Source organism: Mandrillus leucophaeus, unplaced genomic scaffold, assembly GCF_000951045.1.
Source record: "Mandrillus leucophaeus isolate KB7577 unplaced genomic scaffold, Mleu.le_1.0 Scaffold246, whole genome shotgun sequence".
NCBI lineage: Eukaryota > Metazoa > Chordata > Mammalia > Primates > Cercopithecidae > Mandrillus > Mandrillus leucophaeus.
The window spans coordinates 3371765-3399545 of record NW_012102543.1 but is presented as its reverse complement, the minus strand read 5'-3'; the positions used below and the strand labels follow the sequence as shown (position 1 = coordinate 3399545).

The 27781-nt window shown below is 38.1% G+C and overlaps 1 long non-coding RNA gene and 1 pseudogene across 2 annotated transcripts in view; both read right to left on the bottom strand.

Moving 5' to 3' along the window:
* Positions 1-1117: 1117 nt before the first annotated feature.
* LOC105541890 lies at positions 1118-4489 on the bottom strand (annotated as a pseudogene). The gene is made up of 2 exons (XR_001006392.1): positions 4018-4489; positions 1118-1122 (listed from the first exon to the last, which is right to left on the bottom strand). The product of XR_001006392.1 is annotated as a 60S ribosomal protein L22 pseudogene (transcript).
* Positions 4490-10137: 5648 nt separating this feature from the next.
* LOC105541872 overlaps positions 10138-27781 on the bottom strand; it is a 39138-nt gene continuing 21494 nt past the window's right edge. Inside the window, exon 3 of the long non-coding RNA XR_001006391.1 lies at positions 10138-12673. This is a non-coding gene — a long non-coding RNA (uncharacterized LOC105541872). The remainder of the gene's footprint in view (positions 12674-27781) is intronic.

The window sequence follows — 27781 nt, the reverse complement described above, 5'->3', positions numbered from 1 at the left end:
GGGGGACGGGACGCAGAAAGGTTGGTGCAGGGCAGCAGGGAAAGACTGGGAGGAGAGGGATGGGCCAAAAAAGGAGAATGGGAGGACAGATTACTGGGGAAAAAATTAGAAGACTTTAGAGGACAGGAAGGCCGAGTGGAGTCCCGCCCCACGCCCACCACTGATGGAATAATTCTGTCTTGATCGTCTGTGATCGTCAGGAAAACAAATTCTGATGCTGTACAGTTACGCTTGGGAGCGTCTCTTAATTTTAAAAGCTCCTCGGGTGTATCCACTGAGCTATCAGATTTAGGAACGATGGTCATTTATGTTTTTCTCCCTGCCTCAGGTATTGGGATGGGACAGGACTTAAGAATTTGGGAGTCATTGGCTTTTCTGTGACCAAATCCATTAAAACTCTAAACCAATTAAGCCTCTGAGAAAAATTTCACAGCACAGGAAATGCTTCTGAAGTGAAATATTAATAAGATTAAGAGAAAGGGAATACTCCTGGGTCCCACAGTAATGAGCGAATGTCTGCATTCCAAGTAGTCTGGAGTAGGTAGCAGGACTCCAAAGAGGGAATGATTCTGTGTATGGGGAAGCCACAGAAAGCCTCAGATTCTCAAGCTTCAGTGTGGCTCTGTAAAAGCAAAATGATACAGAAATACGAAAACAACACGCAGATACTAGGAAGAGGATGCCAAAATCTGAAGGAGGGATGTGGGCGGGTGCCTACATCTTCTCCAAAACTTAGGCACTGTGAAGACTCCGCAAGAATTTAACCACAACCCAGGAGCAAGAGGGGAAGACCATAAATTTAATTGGGATTTTGAACCTCATAGACAGGGAATTCAAAATTTTTAAAACTCCGTAGAATAAAAGTACATTGCCTGTACATTTCAGTTTGGGAATTTTCTGCCTGAGATAGTATGTATAAAATAGGTGTCCCAACAGAAGTATGTGCATGCACAGAGTAGAGTTTTGAGAGAGAATTTTTTAGGAAGGAAATTTTCAGGAGGGCCTGTTTGGGAGCCTAGTGGGAGGACATTGCAAAAAGGAGGAGTATCGTGTCCAATAAAAAGTGTGATACATAAAGCTTTTTGTTTTTCTAGTTTTTTGTTTCCTTGTGTTTTGATTAGGCTAGAAGGAGATTAGGAAGAATAGTGACAGAATGCAGATCTGTAGACAATAAAACACATGGTATGTATGGTAAATGAGACCTGGAAGCTCAACTTTTTCTTGTAGGCAATGGGAGAAATGTTATCAAGCTTCCATTTTAGAAAGACTACTTGAGGAGGGCCGGGCACAGTGGCTCACGCCTGTAATCCCAGCACTTTGGGAGGCTGAGGCGGTCGGATCACGAGGTCAGGAGATCGAGACCATCCGGGCTAATAAGGTGAAACCTCGTCAATACTAAAAATACAAATATTAGCCGGGCGTGGTGACGGCGCCTGTAGTCCCAGCTACTCAGGAGGTTGAGACAGGAGAATGGTGTGAACCTGGGAGGCGGAGCTTGCAGTGAGCTGAGATTGGGCCACTGCACTCCAGCCTGGGTGACAGAGCGAGATTCCGTCAAAAAAAAAAGTGGAGAAAAAAAGATGTGGAGAAATAGGAACACTTTTACATTTTGCACTGTTGGTGGGACTGTAAACTAGTTCAACCATTGTGGAAAACGGTGTGGGGATTCCTCAAGCATCTAGAACTAGAAATATCATTTGACCTAGCCATCCCATTGCTGGGTATATACCCAAAGGATTATAAGTCATGCTGCTATAAAGACACATGCACATGTATGTTTATTGTGGCACTATTTACAATAGCAAAGACTTGGAATCAACCCAAATGTCCATCAGTGACAGACTGGATTAAGAAAATGTGGCACATATACACCATGGAATACTATGCAGCCATAAAAAAGGATGAGTTCGTGTCCTTTGTAGGGACATGGATACAGCTGAAAACCATCATTCTCAGCAAACTGTTGCAAGAACAGAAAACCAAATACAGCATGTTCTCACTCATAGGTGGGAATTGAACAATGAGATTACTTGGACACAGGAAGGGGAACATCACACACCGGGTCCTATTGTGGTGGGGGGGGGGCGGGAGGGACAGATTAGGAGATATACCTAATGTAAATGACGAGTTAATGGTTGCAGCACACCAACATGGCACATGTATACATATGTAACAAACCTGCACGTTGTGCACATGTACCCTGGAACTTAAAGTATAATAAAATAAAAAAAAGAAAATGCAAAAAAAAAAAAAAGAAAGAAAGAAAGATTACTTGAGGAGAATGAGTTGGAGGTGTTTGTAAGACTCAAAGCAGGGAGTGCATTTAGGAGATTCTTGCAAGCTAAATAATGTCTATACTAATACAAAGAGTGGTAGCTGAAGAGAAAGACAGGATTAAAGATATTTAGGTGACAGAATCAAAAGGGAATTAGTGACTAATAAATGGGCCTGATGAGGGAGAGGGAGGAATTGAAAATGATATTAGAGATACTAGTTTATAAGATAAATATCATTAATCAGATTAGGAATAACAAGTAACAAATTAGTAGGTGAGAAAAGAGGTAGTGATTTATTTCTGAACAAGACCATGTTGTTCATGAAGTATCTGTAGGACATCCTGTTAACCAGGTTTTCTTAGGCTTTGCGCTATGGCTATTTTGGGCCAGATCATTCTTTGCTGAAGATGGATGGATGTTTAATAGCATTTCTGGCTTCTACAAACTAGATGCCAATAGCTCCCCCCACCTCTCCAGCAAAACTATCCCTGGTTGAAAACCACTGCTATACACTGGTATCTATGGGAATATGAAGTCAAAGCAGAAAAGTTTCAGGAAGAAGGTATACTCAACAGCATCAAGAAAACAAGCGAGGTAAGGTAATGGCCAAGAAGCAGGCCTTGGATTTGGTAAATTGGATGCCCATAACAAGAATAATTTCTGTGGAATGGTAGGAAGGGGAAGAAGCCAGAGGAAGATATGTTCAGCAGTAAAAGGAGGTGGCATGGTGTGTAAACTGTGCTTTCAAGAAGCTTGGCTGAGAAGGAAGGCTAGAGCTAGAACCCTACGTAGAAGGGGATATGGAAATAATCATAGGGAAATGTGAATATGTTGATAGGTAATGTGAAAGACTCAAAGAGAATACCTCCAGTTTATCTTAAAATTGTTCACCTATTCATCAGTCAATCATCAGGTATTTAACACCTCATTGCAGCTCTCATTGCAGAGGATAAAGCAGTAAACAGACAAAGTCCCTGGCTTCAAGGAGCCAACAGTTCTGGTGGAAAATAAAGACCATGAACAAGTAAACAAATAAAGAAGAGCATTACAGCCTCACCCCTGTAATCCTAGCACTTTGGGAGGCCAAGATGGGAGGATCGCTTGAGCCCAGGAGCTGGAGACCAGCCTGGTCAACATAGCGAGATCCCATCTCTATTTATTATATATTAATTGTTTCAATTAATAATGAAATATAAGTTAAAAAGTGTTACAGATTGTGGTAACAAAAACAAGAGAAGACAAGATAGTGAGGAAGCCACTTTGGATAGGACAGACAGAACAGGACTCTCTGAGGAAGTGATACCTGAGATGAGACCTGGATGATGAAAGCAAATCACTCATGTGAAGAGCTGGGGCACACGCATTTCAGGCAGAGGGGACCATGGACCCTACAGTGGGAAAGGGGTTGGTCTGAGAACCATAGAAAGGCCGGTGTAAGCCAGGTTGTACGAGTGAAGGATGAATGGTGGGAAAAGAGACTGGGAATGAAGGCAGGGACCAGATGATAGAGAGCCTGGTCAATAATTTATTTTTTATTCAAAGAACATACGAAGCTATTAAAAGATTTGAAAGAGTAGAATGCCATGAAGGTATTAGTTCTGACTGGAAATTTGTTTATGGATGTCAAAAGTATTTGTTGTGCTTATTGAGCCACTTACTATGGATGAGGCACCGTGCTAAGCACTTTGATGAACTATCTAGTTGTTCCCTTGAAACAATTTTATGAGGCAGAAGCTATTACTCCCAATTTTTTTTTTTTTTTGTTCCCAAGTTTTATTCAAGAACTCATACAAAATATTCTGGATAAATGAAATGTAATCCTCATCTTCCTCCTCTTCTTCGTCCTGGTTAATCTGGAAGTAACGTAATTCATAACTCTCTTTGCTGTTAGCAACCACGCGCAACCAGTCACGTAGATTATTCTTCTTCAAATGTTTTTTGGTGAGATATTTCAAATGCCTTTTGGAGAAAGCACCTCAGATGTCACGGTGATCTTGTTCTTGCTCCTTTTGATGGTCACCACCCCTCCACCAAGGTTCCCAGCTTTTCCATTTACTTTGATCCTTTCTTGCAAAAACTGCTCAAAATTGGCAACATCCATGATTCCATCTTCTACAGGGTGGGTGCAATCAAGAGTGAACTTCAGAACCTGCTTCTTTTTTTTGCCCCCTTCGCCACAAGCTTTTTCACAGGAGCCATGGCCGCAGCCGAGTTAGAAAGTATTACTCCCATTTTTAAATGAGGAGACTGACTGAAGCAGATGAGCTAGCTTCTCACCAAACGTATTAGCTACTTGGGTATACAGCTAAGCTATATTTTCCACCACTGTTGCACCTGGATGGAGCTACGTAGCCAGTTCTCATCAAGGGACTGTGAATGGAAGTGATAAGTGTTACCTCCAGACCAAGATAGCGAAAAACACTGGTTCCATCTTCACCTTCTCTCTCTGTATTCACCAGCTAGATGCCAGAAAACCTAAGGTCATGGATTGAAAGTGGTGGTGATAGGGAGTTGGGGGGGTGGGGTCTCTGCATGACTGACCACAGGTGCTGAGCCACCTTGCTGACCTAAACTGGAATCAAAGCAAGAAATAAGATTTTATTGTGTTAAAACACATGCATGCACTCAAAATTGCTATGTACTGTCTCCTCCATAAAATCAGTAATACCGGTGTAATCTCTTTTCTGTAGGATATATTAAAATGTGTACCTGCCTCCCCTATATACAGTATGATATTTTGAGGCTTTATGATTTGGAAACTTAGATAATTTAATACTTAAGTGTGAGAATGCAAGTAAAAGAGAAAAAACCAAGATCTTTAGTAAGGAAGTGGGAATGATTTCTGATTGGTTAAAGATGAAATGATGCCCATGGATAATTGATAATGTGTGGCACTCATCTTCCTCTATAAGATCACCATCTAAAAAAACAGCTTTTCTTCACACATGCTCTCTTTAAATATCTGACACCATGATCCTCATTACTACGTTTTTCTTTCTCTAACATTCTCTCCAATATTCTAAACTTACACATGTCATGTCATCCCATTCTGTACCTATAGAAATGTGTGTCCTATAGGAATACCTCTATAATTGCATGTCCTGAATTCAGAAACTTTTCTAAAAAAAATTTCTAGACTGTAAACTCTGTGAGGACATGGTCATGTCTGTGTTTGCCTGGTGTTACTTACTTAGTCTCTGGCAGGGTGTTTTTGATATAGTAGGTGTTCAATAAATATTTGTTGAATGAACAAATTCATGTATAAATGAATGGATGATATGATGGCCCTCAGATAAATAATAAACTTCATTAATTCAATAATAAATGAAATATGAAATTGCTAATAGAAATTTATTTATGGGAAGTTATAAGAAAATTCTTAAAATCTCCCCTGATGTTAGAATAATGCCAAATGCATGACTTTATTTATACTAATATTCTAAATAAAAACAACATGGTTGTATTTTGTTTGGTGTCCTATCAAGAAACTATTTTAGCAAATGACAAATGTGTGGGGTGTTTTTTCTTCTTATTTAGTGAGGAAAAGTCCAGCTACTTCATTATACAAAGCAGAGCAGAAAATTGCCTTAGAAATACTGAGGAATTATCTCTGAAAAGTTACCTTGGAAACTCTGAGATTGGCCCCAGTGGTCTAGGGAGAGGTATGGTACCAATTTTTTTGTGATTTAAGTGTTACAAGAAAAGCTACACAACCCCTTAAGGCAAATGCCAAAACCTGACCTATGGCAGTAATTCTGAAAGCAGCTGTTCACCTTAGGAAGTGGCTGTAATCATAAACCAAAAAAATCTAATCACAAAGCTTTAACCCTAGAATCCTAAACATAGAGTACAACTAAGCTTAGTCCAAACAGAATCATCTTCCCTCAAAGAACCTTTGTGGATTTTCCTCTCGTTGCAGGATAGTTGTCAAGGGCCCATGAGATTACACAGTGCTAACTTTAAGTAAGACTCCATCAAGGCGTCAAAAAGCAATAACAAAGGCAAACTAGATCATCATACTCCAGTATGTCATTAGAAAATATTTAATAACTCCCACACTCTTTGGGGTGTGTATGTCCCTGAGATGCTTGGTTAATTCTGGAGCAGAGCAAAGAGAAGCATCCCAAGGAAGATGCTTGACTGCCAACTCAATACAGCAGGTAGGGGCTCAAAGTCAAATTGCTGTATCTGAAGTAACAATCCCAGCAAACCCTGAAAAGGAGGTGACTGTGGCAATGTATTGGAAATCCGCTGGTAGTTCTTGCTTTACTGTTAAGGATCTGTGGGTAGAGGATTAGACAGTTTCCTGAAGAAAAATGCAGGGAAGAAAGTAGTAATTCTGGGACCTTATCAGTAATTAAAATAGCTCAATGTATTCTCATATTCTCCTTTTAATCTGGGCTACATCTAAACCCATGTCTCCCTTTTTAATTATATTTCTTCTTTTTTTTCATGATGAATGTCACCAAAGATTTATCCAATTTGATTGTATTTTTAAAGAATGAACTTTTATCTTGATTAATTAATTCTATTGTATTTTTTCTGTTTCACTTATTTCTGTTCATTTTTTGTTCATATTTTTATTCTATTTCCTTTGGCTTTATTCTGTTGTTCTAATTTATTGAGATGAACATTAATCAATTAATCTTCAGCTTCTATTCCTTTCTTTTCTTCTCTCTCTCTCTCTCTTTCTTTCTTTCTTTCTTTCTATTTTTTGACAGAGTCTCCCTCTGTTGTCCAGGCTGGAGTGCAGTGCAGTGGTGCGATCTCGGCTCACTGCAAGCTCCAGAGTTCAAGCAATTCTCCTACCTCAGCCTCCCAAGTAGCTGGGTTACAGGTGCCCACCACCAAGCCTGGCCAATTTTTTTTGTATTTTTAGTAGAAACAGGGTTTCACCATGTTGGCCAGGCTGGTTTCGAACTCCTGACCTCAAGTGATCTGCCCCCACCCCTCCCTTTGGCCTTCCAAAGTGCTAGGATTACAGGTGTGAGCCACCATGCCCGGCCTTCTATTCATTTCTTAAGTAAGCATGTAAGGCTATAAATTTTCCCCCAAAGAAACACTTTCATTGTATACCTTAAGTATTGATGTATAGTATTTTCTTTATCATTTAGTTCTAAGTGTTTTTTTAAGTTTTGATTTTTTCTTTGATTTGTGAGTCATTTTTTAATTCCAAAGTATGTAAAATTTTAAAAATTATCTTTTTGTTATTAACTCTTTTTTTTTTTTTTTGAGACAGAGTCTCACTCCACAATTCTCCTGCCTCAGCCTCCCCAGTAGCTGGGACTAAACGTGCGCACCACCACACCCAGCTAATTTTTTGTATTTTTAGTAGAGACAGGGATTCACCATGTTGGTGAGGCTGTTCTCAAACTCCTGGCCTAAGATGATCCACCTGCCTCGGCCTCCCAAAGTGCTGGGATTACAGGCACAAGCCACCATGCCCAGCCTGTTATTAACTTCTAACTCAATTGCATTGTCCTCAAGGAACATGTTCTACATAATACCTATTCTTTAATTTTTGTTTAGATTTGCTTCATGCCTTATATGATCATGTGTGCTTAAGAAAGCAATGCATCCTCTAAATGCTGGATACAGAATCTGGAAGTGTTAGACACCCCAACTTCTCAATACTGTCTTTTTTCTTGGTCTCCATGGCACTACCCTCCACTAGTATTTCTGCCACCTCTCAGACTATTCCTTTTCTATTCCTTACACGGGCTTCTCTTCCTCTATTTTACCTGTAAGACCTCTAATCTTCAGACCTACCCTCATCTTTCCTATCTTCCTGCTTTTCGCTCTCCTCTCTCAATTTCATTCACACTGTGGCTGCAGTTTTCATCTATGTTATCATGGCTCACAAAACAGCCTAATCTAGACCTCTCTCCTGAGCCCCAGGAACATATTTGTAACTGCATACTGGATAGCCCCAACTTGCTGTTCTGTTTCAAAGTACAAGAGATTCACTCTTACCTGTATTCTTGATCTTAGTAAGAAACCTTGCCACTCCCTCTTCCTTACCTCCCTCACTAATCTAGTGCCAAATCTTCTCAGGCTCCTGTCTCAAATCAGGCTTCTCCTCTGCATCTTCACTGCTATTCTTTCCATCCCAATGCCCAGTCTGTCTTGCCTGAACATTGTTGCCAGGGTAATTTTTCTATAAATAGTGTTTTCTTGCTCTAAAAGCTTTACCAACTCTATTTTCAGCCCACAACATGAAATGTAAATGGGCCCCAACCTACTTTTCAGCATTGTCTCTCAACCCCAAATCACCACTGCACACACTGAACCCCTGCAACACTGAGCTTCTCACAGATCCCCAAACTGCTTGAGATGTTTATGTCTCTGGGTCTTTGGACATCGTTCTACCTGGAAACTTGGAATGTTATTGTGTCTCTATCCTCACTCACACCCTTAACCCACACACAGGACAGCAAATGTGTATGCACACATGCATACACACAAATATACATTTATCTGAAAAATTCTACTCATGTGCAAGCAAGATTAGAATATGTAAAAAAAAAAAAAAAACTAAAAAAAAGTTTGTTATTCTGCAGATGCTGACAATTGGTGATTAATGAAATTTTAGTTGGAGACAAATAGGCAGGTAGGAGAAAGGCAGGAAACAGGAAATAACATGTCAGCAAATAGTCCCCTACTCTTCATCATTTCTCTGTTGACTTGTTAGGAAATTTTCTTAAGCCACCATAAAATATCATGTTCAATTCCACTACTTCTCAGACACCTAGCTGCCCAGGCATTTGGCTAATTGGATGAATCTATATAGCTGACTCTATATCCCAATTCACCTTCATGTTATTTTCCCCTGGGATTGGTCACCTGGTAATCCTGATCCCAGGCTTGTCTTCCTAGTAGTTATGTTGTTTGTATTCTCTTATAATTATCTCCTGTTGAGTTTTCCTGAAGTTTATATTTATTTCTAAACCTATAATATGTGGACATAAAGAAATATTTTATTTTCATAGGCTCATGTATGGTGTATATTTATATAAGAACATTTACAAGATATTTATTAATAGGAAGAAAATTTCTGGGTTTTTGTTCCATTTCCTGCCAGATGAAAATGACCCTTCCCCCACCAGTGTCTGTCCATGTGAGTATGGCTTTATGTGATTTTCATACATAAAGTGAGCTAATTCTTTACATTTCTGTGGGTGGCCAAGAGTAAGATTCAGTGTCATTTCACAGATCAGGATTAAAAGAAGATTTTAGGCTGGGACAGTGGCTCATGCCTATAATCCCAACACTTTGGGAAGCCGAGGCAGGCGGATCACCTGAGGTCAGGAGTTTGAGACCAGCCTGGCCAATATGGTAAAACCCTGTCTGTACTAAAAAATACAAAAACTAGCCTGGTGTGGTGGTGTGTGCCTGTAATCCCAACTACTTAGGAGGCTGAGGCAGGAGAGCCGCTTGAATCCAGAAGGCGGGCGTTGCAGTGAGCTGAGATCATGCCACTGCACTCCAGCCTGGGTGACAGAGGAAGACTCTGTCTCAAAAACCAAAAAATAAAAATAAAAATAAAAAATATAGGAAGATTTTAAAACTTCACTATCAGCCAAATAAACCTTAACAGCAGGGGGAAAAAAAGGTTGAAAATAATATACTTTATAATACAGTGTCTTTTCTTGTCTCCAGTTTGTGCTATAAGTTATCTTCAAGGTATAAGCAAATGAAGAGTATCAATGTATATAATTTTTGGATATATAGTAAACCCATGTAAACAATGTAAAACCATATTGTATATGTGTTAACATTCAGGGCTTTAAAAAATATATGCTATGTACAAACCTGAAAATATTTGTCTGATTCATGGACAAATCACTCAAACAAACCATTTGCAGTCTTCATTTATTTATGCATTCAGCTCTCAGTTGTGGGCAGGTACAGAATGGCCATATAATCCAATACTGTAATACAAAGTGAAAAGTGATGTAATAGATGTTGTAATTTTATAGAATATCAGTCAACTCTAAAGCCCCCATTGGAGGTGTGGAATAATGGGGAAAGGCTTCTATTCTTAATATGCTTAAGGTTGTGTTTTAGATGAATAAGACATACACGTACACATATATACATCAAAACAAGTAATTCATAATTTTTGTTGCAAATCTATTACTCCTCTTACCAGAAAACTACATTTTCACATAAGAATTTGTCAGATCTCAAAAGCAAGATTGGAAATCATAGTGATCATTGTATATTTTAATATAGAATGAAAATAAATTTGACTTTGAGGTATAGTTGAAATGGAAATAAATCAGATATGAAATTAGATTGAATAAGTTCGAAGTGGTAATGAAAATAAGCCTTGTATGTATAAATTCAATAAAAGTATTTGTCTCCATACAGGCATAGCCAACATAGGTAGGAAGATTTTACAAAGGTATTATGGGGACAAGAGTTACTTTATTTTAAAGGCAAATCTGCCATGTAACTTCTAATTAACCCTGAGTTTGGGAATGCTTCCAAAATGGCTAGCTGATGTATTACTCTTTATGTAGAAACATCTACTTATTGTAGGTTTCCTCCAAAACAACGCTTGTTGTCACAGAAATCACAGGCTGTGACGCCCAAAACTGGCTTCCAGAGCATGTATGCTTTCTTCTCAAAATATAAGCCCTGGGTCTGGGGCTTAAAGTACAGAGATCAACCTATCTTGCGTATGCCCAAAACCACACTTCTGTCCGTAAGTTCCCCATAAGAAATTACCCAAAACCAACCAAGTGGATTTGTCCACCTCCTTCTTTAGTTTTTCATCTTCTTTGGCATTTAGGAGTTGCTTTGCCCTCTCAAGGAACAAGTAGAATCTTTAAATTATTTGGTGATGTTCATATTTCTTATTATTAAAGCAAAGCACTAGAAATACCTGACCAGACTCTCAGAATTCCCAAAATACAAAAGCTTGAGCTCAGATTAATAGTTCTTGACAGAGTTATACTTACAAGGGTCACTGCCACACGGCAGTTCAATACAACTTGTTCAAACCACACTCCATGAGATACAGCTGTGGTAAATATTAAGGAATAAATGAACTAGAGTTGGTAATGCTGTTACTTTGGTTATTCGATTCACCCAAGCTAATACAATTCTAGGTATAAAAGCCATTTTAATTGGGTGTGGTGGTACATGCTAGTAGTCCCAGTTACTTGGGAGACTGAGGGGAGTATTGCTTGAGTCCAGGAGTTCTAGTCTGTAGTGCCTGAAGCCCACTGGATGTCTGCACTAAGTCTGGCATCAATATGATGACCCTTGTGAGCAGGGAACAATCAGGTTGCCTGAGGAGGAATGAACTGGCCCAGGTTGGAAACCTCTGTCAAAACTCGCCTGCTGATCAGTAGGGGGATGCCGCCTGTGAACAGCCCCTGCACCCCAGCCTGGGCAACATAACGAGACCCTGTCTCAAAAATAAATTAATTAATTAAATTAAGTTTCTTAAAGTCAGCTAAGCCAAAATATAACTGGGTTGAGAAAATGTCAGCAAAACTAGAATAATAGTTAATGTTTACATGTTAAGTACCTATGATATGCCAGGCACAGTCCTAAGTACTTTAGAAATATTGTCACATTTAATCCTCCCAATAACCTGATGTGGTAGTTACTGTTAAGTCTCCAACTTACATGTAAGAAAACAGAAACTTAGGAAAGTTAAACAAGTCACTCAATCTTACAAATGTGATCAATGGAGGAGCACAAGTGTCCAGAATCCTTACTCTTTCCCATTTTGCTGTTCTGCCTCTAACATATTGAACACAGCAACTGAAATTTGAACTAGGTATTGAAAGTTGAGTATGATTTTTCTGGTAGAGGAAAGGGAAAGGATGCTTTTCTCTGGCTGGAGGAGAGTGAGGAGCTGGTAAAGAGTCACAGAAGTGGGAGGGATTTTCTTCCAAGAGGAGCAAATACATGGTGCCTTGTGCATACAATGTGACAGTGCTGGAAGACGAGACTGGAAGGGACATTTGGGTCTAGTTTGCTAGGGCTCTTCTGCACTTAGGAATTTTGACTTGATCCTGAAGGCACTGGCTAATCAATGAAGGCTTGCATTTGGAGAATGAGAACTCAGATGTCAGGGTGGAGGGTGGATTGGATGCATATTAAGGAATAGTTCCTAATAATCCAGACGAGAGGTGATGGTGAACTAAACTAAGGCAGGAACTATCAAAGTAATAAAGATACAGACCTTGGAGGGGTAAAAGAAGATATATTCTCCCCAGCTTCCCCAGGCACACAGGTGCAAGCGCTTCAATGGGCTGCTGGGTAAATGCAAAAGTGGTAAGTGGTCACCAGGGAATGCTGTCCTGAGTTTTTCCACATCAATAATTTTTCTTGCTGTGAGTTCTTTACCAATCCAGATGGGGCATCATCACTTGTGACTTCAGAGGAAAGAGTAATTGTAAAATTCATTAAGCTTCTGAATGAAGATGTGTAATGTCTTCCAAGAAAATAATTAAATCACCATGGGGCAAAGACTCTCATCTGTATAATTTAAAGTTATGAAGTGGGTCATGGCTTAGTGTCTCAAATCTCATTTACAGATAGCTAATTCATAATCATACTCCATCTGGCTAAAATTAGTCACATTATTCTGTGAGCCAAGAAAAATATTTGTCTCATTTTAGAGGTTTTATTATACAATCAAATGTAGTCTAATGTACATCTGAATTCTTTGTTCTTCTTTTCTTCTAATATTTGCATCTCACTAAAATGAAAAGAAAATGTAGAATATATGGTATATTCAATAAAAGTTCTCAGCTGGGTATGATGACTCATGCCTGTAATCCCAGCACTCTGGGAAACCATGGGCAGATAGCTTGAGCCCAGGAGTTGGAGACTAGCCTAGGCAACATGACGAAACCCCGTCTCCACAAATATATATATATATATATAAAATATATATTATATATAATATAATTATAATATATATTATATATAAATACATAAATAATATGTATAATATAGTTATATATAAAATATATGTATTTTATATAGTTTTTCATATTTTCATATATATGAAAATTAGTCTGGTGGGAGGATCACCTGAGCCTGGGGAGGTCAAGGCTGCAGTGAGCTGTGATTGCGCCACTGCACTCCAGCTTGTATGACAAAGCAAGACCCTGTCTCAAAGTAATAATAATAATAAAAATAATTAAATTTCTCATTTCAAAGAGCACAGAGTCCATAATAAAAGAGGGTTAAAATGGAATATTCCTACTTAAAAGACAGGGAAACCAAACAGATGTGTGCCAGGCTACCATGTGTTGAGGTGACCAATTAAGACAACAAGCCAAACTGAAAATAACTATCAATTCATTGGTTGTGACAGTGCAGGCAAGAGTCAAAAGAGAAAGGCACTGGTTCCCTACTGTTTTTTCCCAATAGAACAGTGCCAGGCAATAGTCAAATGGAAGCACAGGTAAGGGAAATCATTTCATTTCCGAGGAGCCCCAAACAAAAGATTCCTGCTTTTTATGGACTTATAGGGCCATGGAAAGAAAGGGGGAGAAGGGCTAGGAGTGAAAAGGTCTGGAGTCAAAATGGATAAAGCTGTCTCAGCCAAGGCCCACAATAACAAGGTCTCAGCAGAGGTGCCTGGGAAGTATCTCAAGAGAGGCCCCAGTCAAGAGGCTTCTGAATGGAGGTGCCTGAGCTGGAAATGCCGTTATGCATACTAGCACTGCAGCTCAAAGGAGCCTAAGTCCTCAACTGCAACTTCTTCCAGAAAACTACAATGCACTGGTGGTACAATAAGTTAGATGTGGGGAGAGCAGCTCCTCTTATGAGGCCTGCCATGCAACACCTTGTAATTGCCTATGGGAGGGCCTGAAATATCACACATGGGACTGAGTCCTGGACCCACGCTCCAAGAGTATCCATATCTGGTAATAAATAGAGGTGAATTCAGGTCCAGTATGCCAATCTGCCAAAAGCCATACATTGTGAATAAAGAGCGTAAGAGGATGTTTTGGTTTAATGTCAGGCAATTTCTAGGGGCACTGGCTATTTTGATTTTATATATCTGGGAAGCAAAGACCAAACATCAGACCCAGGGCTTGGGTACAGAAAAGAGAAATTGAAATTTTCTTTTTCATTTCCTAACTCTGCTGATTCCCTACCCATCAGACTTTGAAAAGAAAAATAAAGGAAAAAAGAATGGGGCTCTGAAAATATTTGACCTTCCTCAGTCCTGTCAGCATTCACTGTGTCAGTCTTCGCCACAGGAAATGTAGGCAGTAGCACATGCTGTGTAATTTCAGAGCACTGGCAAGAGTCTCCCCCATCTGCCTTGGAGGCAACTCATAGCTCAGATATCTCTTAAACGTGTCCCCAATTTTCATTCTTATCACCTCTCACTTAGATTATTGTAATAGACTTCCGATTACTATCCCTGCCTCTGGTTTATTTCTCCCATCAGAATATCTGGGAAGCAATAAGAGATACAGAACTGGAACTTTTGGAAGTTAGTTGTGTAGAGGGGGTAATTGAAACCCATTAGGAAGGAACAAGCTCTCCTAGACAGGGGTGTAGCCTTAAAAACATATTTGACCTTTTTTTTTTTTTTTTTTCTGAGATAGTGTCTTGCTTTGTCACCTAGGTTATAGTACAGTGGCGCAATCACGGCTCGCAGCAGCCACAACCTCCCAGGCTCAAGCAATCCTCCCACTTCAGCCTCCTGAGTAACTGGGACTACAGGCATGCACCACCATGCCACACTAACTTTAAAAAAAAAAAAAATTGTAGAGATGGATTCTCACTATGTTGCCCAGGCTGGTCTCAAACTCCTGGACTCAAGGAATTCTCCTACCTTGGCCTTCCAAAGTGCTAGGATTACAGGCTTGAGCCACCACTCCTGCCAAAAAACATTTCCCTACTAGTGAATGAGGGGCATACCCATTTGTTTATTTGTTCAAAAATTAATCATTGTGAATATTTATTACTATACTCTAGGCATTAAAATATTCTACCTAGAAAATAATGACGGCAACGAGGTGGGGTTTTCAGCAACGGTTTCATATACGAGATGACATGTGAGAGGGAAGAAGAAAGGAGAAAGGAAGAGGAAAGGAAATATGTGAGCATAAAGCATCCTGACATATTCAAAGTTTTGCAAGCATTTCTCTGTTTGGATATTGGGGATATCTTAATCCATTTCGTGCTGCTTCAACAGAGTATCAATAATAGTGGAGGACTTCAGCATCCTACTGACAGCACTAGACAGATCACTGAGCCAGAAAATCAACGAAGAAACTCTGGGCTTCAACTGGACTCCAGACCAAATGGACCTAATGGACATCTAAAGAACATCCTATCCAACAACCATAGAATATGCGTTCTTCTCATCTCTACATGGAACATTTTCCCAAATTGACTATATGTTTGGCTACAAAGCAAGTATCAATAATTTGTTTTAAAAAAACCTAAATCATATCAAGTGTCTTCTTAGATCACAGTGGAATAAAATTTGAAATCAATACCAAGAGGAACTTTCAAAACTACACAAACTTGGAAGCTAAACCACTTGCTCCTGAATGACTTTTGGGTAAACAATTAAATTGAAGCAGAAAATTTTTAAAATCATCAAAAGAAATAAAAATAAAGACACAATATACCAAAACTTCTGGGATAGAAGAAAAGCAGTCTTAAGTGGAAAGTTTATAGCATTACATGCTTACATCAAAAGATAGATCACAAATTAATAACCTAATGTCACACCTCAAGGAAGTAGAAAAACAAGAACAATTCAAAACCAAAGCTAGTGGAAGAAAAAAAATAAAGATGACAGAGGAACTAACTGACATCAAGACCAAAAATATGACACAAAAGATAAGCAAAACAAAAAGTTGGTGTTTTGAAAGGATAAGTAAAATTGATAGACTTCTAGTTAAACAAGAAAAAACAAGAGAAGATTCAAATAAGTGTAACCAAAAATGTGAAAAGTGGTATTACAACTGGTAACGCAGAAATACAAAAGATCCTCATAGAGTACTATGAACACCTTTATATACACAAACTAGAAAACCTAGAGGAAATTGATATATTCCTGGAAACACACAACCCTCCAAGATTGAACAAGGAAGAAACAGAAATCCTGAACAGACCAACAATGAGTAATGAAATTGAATCAGTAATTTTAAAATTCTAACAAAAAAAAACCCCATCCAGGACCAGATGGATTCACAGCCGAATTCTACAAGATATAGAAAAAACCTGTATGTCCAAAAACAAATAAATGGATAAAGAAAATGTGGTATATAGACACAATGGAATATTATTCAGCCATAAAAAAGAATGAAATCTTGTCATCTGTGATGACGGAGATGAAACTGGAGGACATCATGTTAAGTGAAATAAGCCAGATACAGAAAGAGAAATACTGCAGGTTCATATGTGAAATCTAAAAAAAAAAAAAAAAAATTGGTATAATAGAAACAGCAGAACAGTGGTTACCACATACTGGGGAGAGAAATGAGGAAGGGAGGATAAGAGAGGTTGGCCAATGGATATAAAGTTATGATTAGATAGGAGGAACAAATTCTGATCATCTATTGCACAATAGAGTGAATACAATTAATAGTAAAATATCACATATTATAAAATAGCTAGAAGAGGGGCTTTTGAATGATCTCACCACAAAGAAATGATAAATACAAAAGGTGATACATTAACTACTCTAATTGGATCATTCTACAACATAAATAGGTATTGAAACATCAAAATAAACCTCATAAATATGTACAATAACAATATGTCAATTAAAACAATAAATTTAAATTTTTTAATAAAATAAAGAGGGGTGTGTGTGTATGTGTGTGAACAAAAGCTCAAAGGCCAGGATTTTTGTCTGATATTCGGAATATGGTGCAACACATACTGTGACATATTCAGTAAATATTTCTTGGTGATTCAATGCAAAATAGTGGGTCAAATGTCATTTCTAAGTTTTCTCATGAGAATCTCAGTGACTTTGTAGGTTCTTGAATCTGTATAAAATGAAAACTTTTGACACCTCAAGCTGTTGTTATAATCCAAGACTCATGCATCATGCACTTGACTCACTCCCTCTTGTCTATAGGTTACATGCACCGGGATGATAATTCCCAATGATGAACTTGCAGGGAATGCAGGTCAAGAGAGAACTTCAGGATCTTTCCATTTCTGATTGCATGTTAACATTACTAAGTGTGGCTTATTTAACCTCAAAAGCCCTAAACTATAAAAGGATATTTTTTGTTATTATTTTTTAATTCAATCAAAAAATATTACAATGTAACCTCAAAAAATATTTATAATGTGCCAATCACTGTGCTGGGTGACGGAGAAATAGCAGTGAATAAGATAGACATAGTCTCAACATTTCAGTCTAGTGAGGGATACAGACAAAAACACTCATAAACCGTATTGTAATCAGAGCTATGAGGGAGGAAGCAGAGTAGTCTGAGAGCATGAGTAGAGGGTACTAAACACATATGGGAGAAAGGGGAAGTCTTCCTAGAGGAAGGGATGTTTAAGCAGAAACAATGAAAGACTAGTAGGAGCTAGCCAAGTGAAAAGGAGAGGTAAGAAAATGCAAGCAGAAGGAAGAGCATGAACCAAAGCCAAGAGGCAAGAGAGAAAAAGAAAATGGAAAATGTTCGGAATAGCTGGAACATAGAATATATGAGAAGACTGGAGAAGAGAAGATTGTAGCAGAAATCAGAAATAAGATCATTGTAAACTATGCCAAGGAATTGAGAGCAGTGGGACACTAAAGAAAGATTTTAAGGAGGCAAGTGACAAGGAGGCAAGATTTCAATTTAGAAATGTGTTATCATAATCTAAGCCTGAAAAGACAATGACCTATGCTAAGTAAGTAACAGTAACAGTAAAAAGAAATGAACTAATAAATGAACTAAATAAAATGATATTTAGGAGGTAGAATGAATAGGAATTGGTGAAAAACATGGGGTGAGGAGAAAAAGAATTCAAATTATCTAGCTTGGCAATTGGGTGATTTACTGAGATACAAAACAGTTGAAAGAGCAATTTGGAAAAGAGGGTAGAATAGTTGGGTTTAGTTTTAGGTGTGTTGTGTTTGAAGTGCCAGTGGATCCTCCAAGTGAAGATGTCAACAGGACAAATATAACTAAGAAAAATCCATGAATCCCATATATAAACTTGGGAGTCCTAGCAGCCACTGAGGATATAGCAGAACACAGTGGTGGTTGAATCAATAATACGAAAGGAAATCAGTTGTATAGATATTTTTTATTGTCCTGCTGTGGGCTTGAGTTAAAATACTTTTCTGATATCCTAGCCTTACTTGCTAAATGAGGACCTCCCAAAACCTGGTGTTTATTACGAAGCAAGTCCTATCTGCCAAGCTCTTCTAGACACTTTTCATTCCAGGCAGTTCATTATATCACTGAGTCCTCGCTGTAATCGCCAAACTGGGCTACATTTGAAAAAAGTGACTTAGAGTGATAATGAAGGTTACCCTTGTTTTTCAGAAACAACAGCACCTAGCTTTTTAAGTGTTTAAAATAGGGTAATGTCCGAACCTCTCCTTTCTTTGCAGCTGCCACAGACACATAAATAGTCCCATGAACTCCCTTCTCTAATGCTAATTCATCACTGCAAAAAAATTAGGCATTCTTCCAGTAAAGAAGAGCCCAGCCCAGACTAGCATGGTGGCAAGCCCTTGCCTAAACGTAAGTTAGGTTGACCACAAAACGTTAGTGGGATTCCTTCAACACCAACTCCTCTACAACCTCCTGCTCCCCCTTCCATTTTTAGGGAACATTACAGTGTTTTTCTAGTTTGGCAGTAAATCTCTCTGTGTCTCAGTTTTGACTAAATAGTAACCACTGATGTTGGGCTGATATTAAACTAAACAGAGACAATATTCTTTCATGTAAGCCTCACAACAATGCTATGAGAGGATACTGGAGCTTAGAGAGGTTAAATAGTGTTCCCAAGGTCACAGAGCCAACACTCTAACAACAATGCTACCCTGGCTCCTATTTTTTATCTTTTACTTGTGTCAGTGACAATACTTACCTCAACAATAACTAACTTGTGTGAAGTATTCACTATGCCCTAGGAATTCAATGAAAACAGTTGACCACTTGACCAGGATTTTAGCATTTAATCCTCCCAACAGTTTTATCCCCATTTTTTCTTTTTCTTTTCTTTCTTTCTTTCTTTTTTTTTTGAGACAGGGTCTCACTTTGTCACCCAAGCTGGGGTGCAATGGCACAAACATGGATTACTGCAGCCTCAACCTCCCAGGCTCAAGTGATCCTCTTGCATCAGCTCCCACAAATAGCTGGGACTACAGGCACAAGCCACCACGCCTGGCTAACTTTTTTTTTTTTGTAGAGATGGGGATTCATCATGTTACCCAGGTTGGCCTCAAACTCCTGAGCTCAAGCAATCTGCCAACCTTGGCCTCCCAAAGCACTAGGATTACAGGCATGAGCCACTGCACCCAGCCAATTGTCCCCATTTTTAAGAGAAGGAAACTGAAGCCTAGAGAAGTTGTCACCTGCTCAATGAACACAAGTGACAAGTGGCAGAACCAGGATTTGAATATGAAAAGTCTAACTTCAGAGACTTCACTGTAATCACCACACGTCGGCCTAGGTGACCTCTGAGGACCCTCTTCTCTTACCCTGGCCATCTATACAAAGATTCCGTGATTTGTTCTTATATAACAAGGCGGCTTATCACACTTTATTTCACATAAGATATACTGCTAAAATTATGGCTTTGAATTATATATTGACTCTATAATATTAGGATATTTAAGTTTAGAAACTTTATATTCAACTTGGTTTAACAAGTTCTTTGGCCTGAGCATTGGAAGTAGCTGAGGAGGAAGGGGCAGGTGAAACATTACAGGTTGGCTCAGAACCAAAATGAGGCAGAAAGGTTTATTTTTCAACCCTAAAGGTACAGGAAAAGGACTGAGTCACCCCACTCTCCCCAGCTAGATTCTGGAAGAATCTAGCACCTTTCCATACAGCAGAAGCTTCCTTTGCCAATGGCAGCCTCTGCTTCACCAAGCAGTATTCTATTGGCTCTTCTTTTGGCTCAAAGAAGCATAAGGCTGGCTAGATTTCCTTGTTAGTGCTCAGGAAGAATTCCAAACCCCAGATATATCGGGACAAAAAGAAAAAAAAGAAAGAAAAATATTTCACCTTTCTCTGGTTTTTTTTTTTTTTTTTTTTTTTTTTTACTGAAAGAGGATTGGTAAAGGAAGTAACCATAATTTTTAAAAATACATTTTAAATAAATCCTGAGTATGGTACTCCCAAAAGTCTCTAGGCTAATGGGTTAGACTAGAAAATGAATACTTGGCCTCTTTTTTTGTACTTTCCCTCTAACTAGTTGTCTGAGAGGCCCCAATTCCCACAACAACTTTGAACTGCTCTTCAGCCCCACAATTCAGATCTAACGATTCTGATTCTGAATTCTTCTTTAGACCTTCCTTCTGTTTTTCCACATACTAAGTTGGCTCTGTTAATGCTATAAAGTAGTAGCATTCCTACTTTGTAATAGAAATGGAAAGGAAATCTGGCCATATTCAGGAGCTCCATGATTATGAACCCATATTACAAAGTAGTAGCATTATCAGAGCCAACTTAGTATGTGGCAGAAAAGAGGGAATTCACTTTGAAACTTAAGTAACAGCCAACTTGAAACAATGCAGTCTCTTTACTTCTTAGCACAGAAAAGTACTTAATGAAGATAAAATGTATCTGTCAACTACAATGCAACTTAGCTGCTGGCAAATACAAAGTAAAGAAAGACTTGGGCCGGGCAGTGGCTTGTGCCTGTAATCCCCGCAGTTTGGGAGGCCGACAGGGGCAGATCACGAGGTCAGGAGTTTGAGACCAGCCTGACCAACATAGTGAAACCCCTGTCTCTGTAAAAATACAAAAATTAGCTGGGTGTGGTGGCACGTGCCTGTAATCCCAGCTACTCAGGAGGCTGAGGCAGGAGAATTGTTTGAACCTAGGAGGCAGAGGTTGCAGTGAGCCAAGATTGCACCACTGTACTCTAGCCTAGGCGACAGGGCAAGACTCCATCTCAAAAAGAAGACTTGAAGAAGAAAGAAAAAAGGAAAGAGGTAAAGAAAGAAGGGAAACTGTTGATAAATTCTGTCTGTGGTAAAGAAAGAAGGGAAACTGTTAATAAATTCTGTCTGTGGTATATGTGCTTTTATGTTTCTCTCAATATTATCCTTAAATAGCCTATTTAATCCCCACCAGTGAACCTAAACTTTTATTTACTGGAGGAGTTTAGAGAGCCCTGAATTTCTGGTTTTGACAGGTCAGGTATTTTACATTCCCAGTGTAAGATTATCTGGTTCCTGTAAGAGAGTTAAGAGGAAATCAAGCTGTATGTTCATCCTAATTTTTTCTCTCTGTCCTACCCACCCTTGTGCCCAAATACCTTCCTCTTAGGCCCACACTCTAGTCCTGAGTTTACCAACAAAGTCTCAGCATCTCTACATATGGGAGGGCTGGGGCAGAATGCAAGAACAGGGAATAAATAATGGATGATTAGCTTGGCTGGTGACAGACTGTTGTAGCACTAGCAGAATCTGCAGGAGTTCAGATGCAATTTTGCAGATCTGAAAAGATCTTGGGTAAAAAAGAAGGGAAAGGAAATCTGGCCATATGCAGGAGCTCCATGATTCTGAACCCATATTCCATAGTTTTCACAGGGCAACCAGAGTGATCCCACATAATTCAAACATGTGTGGTAGTCAACAGTGTAATTTGAGGAACATGGAAATAGCCATCTGTTCAGAAAAGAGGTCTCTTGCTGGGTCTGAAATGCCCCTTTCACACATTAAACCTTGATGACATCCTAGTTTCAACATTAGGACACCAAAGGAACCACATTATACCATTCAGGTACTCAAATCCAAAGGGAATTGATGGAAAGGTTTTAGTGGGAGAGAGTGTTGTCAGCAAGATGGTGGAATAGGAAGATACAGGCCCTCCTTTCCTCACAGAGACACTGAGTTAACAATATACAGATCAGAATAACTCTGTGAGAACTCTAGAGACAGGTTGAGAAGCTACAGCACCCAGGTCATTGTAAAACCAAGAAGGGATTCTGGCAAAATGGATAGACAATTTTGCAACATCTAGCGTGCCCATCTGTATCCTTTCCTCTGTGTGGCATAAACCTGAGCAACTTTGGAGAAACCCCTTACTCCAAGGCTTCACCCTCAGGGATGGAAAAAGAAGAATGAGCCATGCATTGAATGTTCTGGCTTATCTGGGGGCTGCCCAAGGGATTCATTTCTGTCTCACCTAACAGAAATCAGTGCTGACAGGACCAGATCAAGCATTTGGAAGCCACTAAAAACAGAGGTGAGTAGCAGGTTAGAGTCGCAGTTTCACAGGCAGACACCAGAAGGAGTAAGAGATCAGAAAAGGTTTGAGAGGTCCTAGATCCTCCAGCAGAGCTGATTGGTGAAGGTCTTTCCCTGTATGAAACCAAAGACTGGGAAAGGTCTTCAAATGGCCAAGTTCTAGCAAAACATTTTAAGACATCCAAAGAAACAGAGAAATATGGCCCAATGTATCAAATAAAACTTCAGAAATCAATTCTGAAGAAATGTGATCTATGAGTTGCCTGAAAAGGAATTTAAAATAACTATCATAAAGATGCTACCAAAAGGATAACAAACACTATCATAAAGATGCTATCTAAAAGATAACAAACACTGGACCGGGCGAACACTGATAGGCAACTAAGTAAAATCAGGGAAATGATGCACGAACAAAATGAGAATATCAACAAGGAGACAGAAATTATAAAAAAGAACCAAACAAATTCTGTAGCTGAAAAAAATATAATAACTGTACTAAAAAATAGTAGAAGGATCCAACAGCAGACTTGATCAGGCAAAATAAATAGCAAACTCAAAGACAGGTCATGTAAAGTCATTGAGTCAGAGGAGCAAGAAGAAAAAAAATGAAGAAAAGAGAAGATAGCCCAAGGGATTCACAAAACACTATCAAGAAGCCTAATATATGTATTATTAAAATCTCAGAAAAAGAATGAGAGAAAGGGACAGAGAGCTTATATGAAGAAATAATGGCTGAAAACTTCATAAATCTGAGGAAAAAGAAGAACATACAGATTCAAGAGCTCAAAGAACCCTAACCAGAATAAATCCAAAGAGAATCACACCAAAACACATTGTAATCAAACTCTAAAGTCAAAGACAAAGAGAGTAACTTGAAAGCATGAGAAAAGCAATTTGTCACATAAAAGGAAACTTCCATAAGATTATCAGTAGATTTATCAGCAGAAACTACAGGTTAGAAGGGAGTGGCATAAGATATTCAAAGTGATGAAAGAAAAAAAATGGTCAACCAAGAAAACCGTATCTGGCAAACTGTTCTAAAATTATGAAGAAATTAAGACTTCAAAATAAACAAAAGCTAAGGGAATTTATTACTACTAGACCTTCTCTACAAGAAATACTAAAAGGAGTCCTTAAAGTTGAAATGTAGAGAGCAACACAAAGCCCTATGAAAATAAAAGGTTCTCTAGTAAGGGTAGTATATAGACAAATATACAAACCTATAGTGTTATAATTTTTGTGCATGAAATATTAATGAAAGAAATATTTTAAAAATAGATCTGTGTTAATGAGTATACAACATATAAAGAAGTAATGTGTGACATCAGTAATATCTGGGGAGAGTAGGGCTGTAAAGGAGCAGAATTTTGTCCGCAATGAAGTTAAGCTGTTATCAATTTAAAGTAGACGGCTATCACTGAGATGTCTTACGTAACTGCAATGGTAACCACAAAAAACTACAGAATATACACAGAAGAAAATGAGAAGTAAATCCAATCATTTTGCACCAAAAAAATGAAATATAAAGGAAGACAATAACAGAGGAAATGAGGAAGAAAAAAGCTATAAGACATACACAAAACAATGAACAAAATGGCAATAACAACTCCTTCCCTATAGGTAATTACTTTAAATGTAAATGGGTTAAATTCCCCAATCAAGAAACAGAAATTGATTACATCAGTTTTTAAAAATAGGATCCAACTATTTGCTATCTACAGGAGACTCACTTTAGATCTAAGGACATGCAGAGGTTGAGGGTGAAAGGATGAGAAAAGATATTCTATGCAAATGATAATCAAAATAGAGCAACAGTGGCTATACTAATATCAGACCAAATAGACTTTAAATCAAAGACTGTTACAAGAGGCAAAGAAGCACATTATGTAATAATAAAATGGTCGATTCACTAAGAAGATATAACTCACAAATATTTACGTACCAAACATCAGAGTTCCTAAACATATGAAGCAAAACTTGGCAGAATTAAAAGGAGAAAGGTCACTTTCATAATGAATAGAACAACCAAATAACATCAATAAGAGGACCTGAACAACACTATAGACCAATTGAACCTAACAGATATAAGCAGAACACTCCATCCAACAACAGTAGGATATAAATGCTTCTTGCATGCACGTGGAACATTCTCCAGCAGAGACTATATATCAGGCCACAGAACAAGTTTTAGCAAATTCAATAACATTGATATCACACAAAGAATGTTTTCAGCCAGGCATGGTGGCTCATACCTGTAATCCCAGTACTTTGGGAGGCTGAGAAAGGAGGATTTCTTGAGTCCAGGAGTTTAAAACCAGCCTGGGCAACATGGTGAAACCCTGTCTTTACCAAAAATACAAAAGTTAGCTGGGCATGGTGATACATGCCTCTAGTCCCTATAGTATATGACTATACTCAAGAGGCTAAGGCAGGAGGATCACTTGATCCTGGGAGGCAGAGGTTGCAGTGAGCTGAGATCTTGCCACTGCACTCCAGCCTGGGTGACACAGCAAGACCCAAAGAAAAAAAAAGGACATTCACATTGATAACTGTAAAAAAAAAAAAAAACATAAATGTACAAATGCATGGAAATTAAACAACACACTCTTAAACAACCAATGTGCCAAAAAAATAAATCAGAAGAGGAATTAGAAAATACCTTGAGAAAACTGCAAATGAAAACACAACATACAAAAACTTACAGGATGCAGTGAAAACAGTGCTAAGAGGGAAGTTGTATGGCAGACACATGTGACAGCAATAACTCAAGCATACCCTGAGAATGACCCTATGGTCTAGGAAGAATGTGTGTTCAGAGTTTCAAGCTGAGGAATTCAGGAGTGGCCAACCTGGAAATTCACTCCTTAACTATGAAGAACATCCAAACCCCTGGTCCATCCCTTCGAATGTAGGCTGTACAGGGGATCAAGGTCCTTTGTTTTGGGTTAAATGGAGGTTGCCAAGTGGAGGTTGTTAAGTGGAGGTTGCTAAATGAAAATGTGGCATAACATGCATGGTTTTTACAAATGGGACTGGTTTGCCTGTCTAGCTCACTGGTCCTGGACCACCATGTATGTAAGTCCCCAACAAACCCTATGTCTTGTTTGCTGTCTCTAGTCTTTTCTTCAACCTCTGTGAATCAATATGAATCAATGGAATCAATATGGGTCCAGCACAACAGAAGTTTATAGCTGTAAATGTGTATATTAAAAAAGAATAAAGATCTCAAATCAACAATCTAACTTTACACTTCAGAAACTAGAAAAAGAAGAACTAAACCCAAAGCTATGACAAGGAACAAATAATATGATTAGAGCAGAGGTAAACAAAGTAAATAGAAAAACAATAGGAAAAATCAATACAACTAAGAATTTGCATTTGAAAAGATAAACAAAATGGACAGGCCATTAGCTAGATTTACTCAAAAAAAAAAAAAAAAAGAGAAGACTCATATAACAAAATTTTTGAAAGGGGGTACATTACAACCAATATGACAGAAATGAAAGGAATTATAAGATAATACTATGAACAATTTTCACCAATAAATTGGATAATCTAGGGATAAATTCCTAGAAAGACACAACCTACGAAGACTGAATCATGAAGAAATAGATAATATGAAAGATCAATAAGAAGATGTTGAATTCGTGATCAAAAACCTCTAAACAAAGAAATGTATAGGATTAGAGGGCTTCACTAGAGAATTCTACCAGACATTTAAAGAATTAACACCACTTCTTCTGAAATTCTTCTAAGAAATGGCAGATGAGGAATACTTCCAAGCTCATTCTATGAGGCTATAAGGCTAGCATTACCCCTGCAACCAAAGCCAAAAAAAAAAAAAGTCACCAGAAAAGAAAACTATAGACCAATATCCTGGATGAATATTAATGCAAAAATCCTCAAGAGAATACTAGCAAACTGCATTCAGTCAGATGTTAAAAAAAATTCACACCATAGCCCAGTGGGATTTATTTCTGAAATATAAGAATATTCCAACATATAAAAATCAACCCATGTAATACACCACATTAACAGAAGGAAAGGGGAAAAACACATGATCATCTCAATGCAGAAAAAGCATTTGACAAAATTCTATATACTTTCATGATTAAAAAACAAAACTCAACAAACTAATAATAGAAGGAAACTGCCTCAACAAAACAAAGATCATTTATGAAAAGCCCACAGCTAAATCATACTCAGTGGTGAAATACTGAAAGCTTTTCCTCTAAGATCAGGAACAAGACAAGGATTTCTACTCTCTCCACTTCTATTCAACATAGATTGGAAATCCTAGCCAAAGCAATTAGGTAAGAAAAATAAATAAAATGTATCAAAATTAGAAAGGAAGAAGTAAAATTACCTCTGTTCACAGATGACATAATTTTATACATAGAAAACTCTAAGGAATATACACATACACACACACACACAGAGACAGAGAGAGAGAGAGACAGAAAATATATTAAAACTAATCAATAAATTTAGCAACATTGCAAGATACAAAATTAACACATAAAAGTCAGTTGCATTTCTATACACTAACAATGAACAATTCGTAAAGGAAATTAAGAAAACAATTCAATTTATAATAGCGTCAAAAACAATAAAATATTTAGGAATAAAGTGAACTAAGAAGGTGAAAGACTTGTACACTAAAAACTATAAAACATTGCTGAAAAGATTAAAGAAGATAGAAATAAATAGAAAGGCATTTCTTGTTCATGGGTTGGAAGACTTAATATTATTTAGATGTTCCTACTATCCAAATCAATGTACAGCTTCAATGCAAATGCTATCAAATCCTAATGGCATTTTTTTGTAGAAATGGAAAAATCCATCCTAAAATTTATAGGGAATCTCAAGAGACCTCAAATAACAACAACAACAAAAAAAAAATTGAAAAAGAACAAATATGGAGAACTTAAACTTTCTGATTTCCAAACATATTATCAAAACAGTGTGGTATTGGCACAAAGACAGACAAAACAATGAAATAGAATATGAAGCCCAGAAATAAACCCTCATGTATACGGTCAAATGATCTTTGACAAGACTGACAAAACCACTCAGTGGGGAAATGACAGTCTTCAACAAATGGTGATGGGAA